Source organism: Delphinus delphis, chromosome 15 (genome assembly GCF_949987515.2).
Source record: "Delphinus delphis chromosome 15, mDelDel1.2, whole genome shotgun sequence".
NCBI classification, from domain to species: Eukaryota; Metazoa; Chordata; class Mammalia; order Artiodactyla; family Delphinidae; genus Delphinus; species Delphinus delphis.
Window position 1 is genome coordinate 44,808,835 of NC_082697.1, and position 4,863 is coordinate 44,813,697.

Here is a 4,863-nt window from a genome sequence, read left to right on the forward strand (position 1 = left end):
ATAGACTCAAATATGTCTAAAAATCACGTGCCAAAATACACAACAGAAAGGACTGATTAAAGGACATAAAATAGACACTTGAACTCTTTGGTTCTCATTTCACTGTCACTTTCCCATCCTCTGTCTGCCTTTGGGTGGAAGCTGCTTTCCAAGTTTTGAAAGGAAATCTATGACTAGGTTAGGACAAAATTCCAGGACATCCTGGTGGGACGTCAAAACCAGCAGCGATCCCTGAAGTAATTGGCTTATAGTTGTTCCCCTCACATCTGATGATGTTCAAGATTCTTGTTGTTTTTAACAATTTGCCCGGTTGAACTGGCTGAGGAGACATTTCCTAAGGATCCCAAAGACCACAGTAATTTTTTTTTTAATTGCAGTCCATAACTTAAGACTTTTTAATATCACAAAGTTTGGGTAAATTAGAACGCCAGACAGTACACGCAGTTGCCTGAATGGAACATTTAGATAATCCTGTGGTGACTGCTTTCTCAAAAATGAAATGTACTCTGATCAGTGCCTGGCCGTGAATACTGCATAGCAAGAGATGTAGAAACCCCACCCAGAATGCTAGCCTCTTGACCTGATCAGGAAGGCATTTTGAAGCAGCTAAAGGAGCAGCAGAGCTGGGGTTGACCACATTTGGATCTGCCAACCAGTTCTGTCATTTACTTTGGGTAAAAAGTCACATGTAGCATGACAGCTCTGTAAGGTTGACCAGGTTGTTGACTGCAATAAATGCACATGGCCAAGAAGGTGGGTGCCCAAACCTAGCCCAACTCTGCTTACCCCATTATGTATCTGCAAGGCTGCGCCAGCCCTAGGAAAGGGGCCCTGTTCTCTGATCAGTCCCCTCAGGGGAGGCACATCCACCCAGAGAGGCACCTCCTGGCAGTTGCCTGGAGTATGCAAATGTGCCGACAGCAGCCTGAAGAGACCTCTGTGCATGTCCTGGTTCCTGGTTTCAACGTCCTCATCCCTGAGGTGGCCCTGAGCTGGTAGAGGTTTCAAGATTCAACCCTGGGGTTTTGATGGCCATAGTATTTGAGATAGTAAAGAGGAGGGAAACAGCCAAGTAAAGCCAACGAAAGGGAAACTGCTCAATGTGTTATGATGTGTGAGGGAGATCAGGCCATTTAAATCACGTTTTCAAATAATATTTAATGATATGGAAAAATACAATTAACAGTAAGTAACATTAATAAAAGAAGCAGAAACATATGTTAAAATCATATGGGATTATAGATGTCACAGTACTGACAGTAATTTTCTCTAGGTTATCAGAATATTTACGATTTTTATGTTATTCATTTTACGGGGGGTGTTTTTTTTGTATTTTCCAAATTTTAAGATGATAATATATCATTTTCAGAGAAAAGTGTTGTACTGAACAAATGCTAACCAAAAAGTTCATGTCCTTTGACCAAGGTCTTTGACTTCAAACTGTTTTTCCTAAGGAAAAATTTAGAAATATAGCTAGACATTAATGAGAGAGTTACAAGAATCTGTGAAAAAGGGGAAACAGTCGAGAGAAATGGTTAAGAAAATCAGTTCCTGCCGATGTCACCATGAAACGATGTTTATAGTCTTGTTTTATTTTTAGCCTTCTTTTATGCCCACAAGTCTCTTTGAGACCGTGTGTGCCCGGCTGAGGGAAGAGAGAGGCTTGTTTGCCCTGTTCTAGGTGTAAGCTATGAGGCTGGCATCCTCACTTCCTTTTCAGACATATTTCCTGAGAATGAAGCATGACAATCCAAAATTATTGAAAGAAAACAAGACACAATCTGCACATACTCTAACACCTCAGCTATGTCACTATAGAAATACAGGACACAGAGCCAGCATGAGAGATAAAACTGGAGGGAAAGCTGCCTAAAGTTTCCTCAAAACTTTTCCTCTCCTTCCCTTTGCATCGTAATTCTACAGAGCATCTTATGTTTTATACACTGAGAACATTGCAATGAGCAGATATTTGTAGGATTTTTTTCACATTTTTATTGGTGCATAGCTGATTTACAATGTTGTGTTAGTTTCAGGTGTACAGTAAAGTGAATCAGTTGTACATATACAGATACCCACTCTTTTTAAGATTCTTTTCCCATATAGGTCATTACAGAGTATTGAGTAGAGTTCCCTGTGCTATACGGTAGGTCCTTATTAGTTATCTATTTTATATATAGTGCATATGTCAATCTCAATCTCCCAATTTATCCCTCCTCACCTTTCCCCCTGGTAACCATAAGTTTGTTTTTTACATCTGTGACTCTGTTTCTGTTTTGTAAATCAGTTCATTTGTGCCATGTTTTTTAATTCCACATATAAGCACATATGATATCATATGATATTTGTCTTTCTCTGTCTGACTCACTTCAATCAGTATGACAATCTCTAGGTTCACCCGTGTTGCTGCAAATGGTATTATTTCATTTGTTTTTATCTCTGAGTAATATTCCATTGTACATATGTACCACATCTTCTTTATCCATTCATCTGTCGATGGACATTTAAGTTGTTTCCATGTCTTGGTTATTGTAAACAGTGCTGCAGTGAACACTGGAGTGCATGTATCTTTTTGAATTATGGTTTTCTCTGGATGTATGTCCAGCAGTGGGATTGCTGGATGATATGGTAGTTCTATATTTGCTTTTTTAAGGAATCTCCATACTGTTCTCTATAATGGTTGTACCAATTTACATTCCCACCAACAGTGTAGAAGGGTTCCCTTTTCTCCATACCCTCTCAAGAATTTATTGTTTGTAGATTTTTCGATGATGGTCATTCTGACTGGTGTGAGGTGATATCTCATTGTAGTTTTGATTTGCATTTCTCTAATAATTAGTGATGTTGAGCATCTTTCCATGTGCCTTTTGGCCATCTGTATGTCTTCTTTGGAGAAATGTCTGTTTAGATCTTCTGCCCATTTTTTGATTGGGTTGTTTGTTTCTTTGATATTGAGCTTCATGAGCTGTTTGTGTATTCTGGAGATTAATCCCTTGTGGGTTGCTTCGTTTACAAATATTTTCTCCCATTCTGTTGGTTTTCTTTTTGTTTTGCTTATGGTTTCCTTTGCTGTGCAAAAGGTTTTACATTTAATTAGGTCCCATTTGTTTATTTTTGGTTTTATCTTCGTTACTCTAGGAGGTGGATCAAAAAAGATATTGCTGAGATTTATGTCAGAGAGTATTCTGCCTATGTTTTTCTCTAGGAGTTTTATAGTATCCAGTATTGCATTTAGGTCTTTAATCCATTTGAGTTTATTTTTGTATATGGTGTTAAGGAGTGTACTAATTTCATTATTTTACATGTAGCTGTTCAGTTTTCCCAGCACCACTTATTGAAGAGACTGTCTTTTTTCCATTGTATATTCTTGCCTCTTTTGTCATAGATTAGTTGACCCTAGGTGAGTGCATTTATCTCTGGGCTTTCTATCCTGTACCATTGATCTATATTTCTGTTCTTGTGCCAGTACCAAACTGTTTTGATTACTGTAGCTTTATAGTATAGTCTGAAGTCAGAAAAAAGTATGGAACACTTCATAAATTTGCATGTCAACCTTGCACAGGGGCCATGCTAATCTTCTCTGTATTGTTCCAATTTTAATATATGTGCTACTGAAGTGAGCACAAGATTTTTTGTTGTTGTTTGTTTTCTAGGTCTGTTTAGTCTGTTAAGGGGTATGAAAAACTTGCTGGTATCTTGTGTTTTTGTCGCTGCTATAGACTTACCTGGAGCAAAGTGCACCTTTCTCCTACCTTTGAGGATGAGGAGGACTGGAGGACTGTCCAGGTTGGTGGTGTGGAGGGAAGCTAGGGGCTTTCATAGTCAGAGATTGGAGGGCCTGCTCCCAGGCAAGATGCTGCTGCACAGAAGGGCAATATTCTACAAATGGGGGGCTTCCCTGGTGGTGCAGTGGTTGAGAGTCCACCTGCCGATGCAGGAGACACGGGTTCGTGCCCCGGTCCGGGAAGATCCCACATGCCGTGGAGTGGCTGGGCCCGTGAACCATGGCTGCTGAGCCTGCACATCCAGAGCCTGTGCTCTGCAACAAGAGAGGCCACAACAGTGAGAGGCCCGCGTACCACAAAAAAAAAAAAAAAATCCACAAATGGGGAAGGCCAGATAACTCCAAGTCCTACCTACACCAGTGAATCCCATGGAGTTACAGTGCCAAATGCCAGGTCCCAGCAGCAGAGGGCTCAGGGGGTGGACATGGCTTATAGGGAGCTGGCCAGCCTCAGGTGGACCAGGGGGTCTGAGCCAGAAGCAATTGCAATGACGGCCAGTCACTCACATGTGAAGACAGGGACATCCCCATTTTCCCTGACTGAGTAATCCCTTAGGCTCTCTGGAATTAGGGGAGAGGATGGAGGAAGGATCCCCCCCAAAACATCACAGATCCTGGATTTCTTCCCTAGGCTGGTGAGTGGGAGCTCAAGCTGAATTTAATTTGATACTTTAAAAAAAAAGAGAAAGAACCATGGCATTTTTTTTTTTTTTTTTTTTTTTTTTTGCGGTACGCGGGCCTCTCACTATTGTGGCGTTTCCCATTGCAGAGCACAGGCTCCGGACGTGCAGGCTCAGCGGCCATGGCTCACGGGCCCAGCCGCTCCGCGGCACGTGGACTCCTCCCGGACCGGGGCACGAACCCATGTCCCCTGCATCGGCAGGCAGACTCTCAACCACTGCGCCACCAGGGAAGCCCAGAACCATGGCATTTTATACCCTGAATGTCATGGGAAAATTTATGCTGGTCTTAATAAATAAAAAGCACTTCATACATAAAATAATTTCTAAGCTATAATTAATAACCATATAGCATAAAAACAATCCCCTAAAATCCTAGTCAGAAGGCTGTGCTGAACCATT

General features: G+C 41.4%; 1 non-coding gene across 1 annotated transcript; it reads right to left on the reverse strand.

Moving 5' to 3' along the window:
* Nucleotides 1-3,514: 3,514 nt before the first annotated feature.
* LOC132439063 (U6 spliceosomal RNA) lies at nt 3,515-3,621 on the reverse strand. The gene has a single exon (XR_009522295.1). It is a non-coding gene; the product is annotated as a U6 spliceosomal RNA (small nuclear RNA).
* Nucleotides 3,622-4,863: the final 1,242 nt, after the last annotated feature.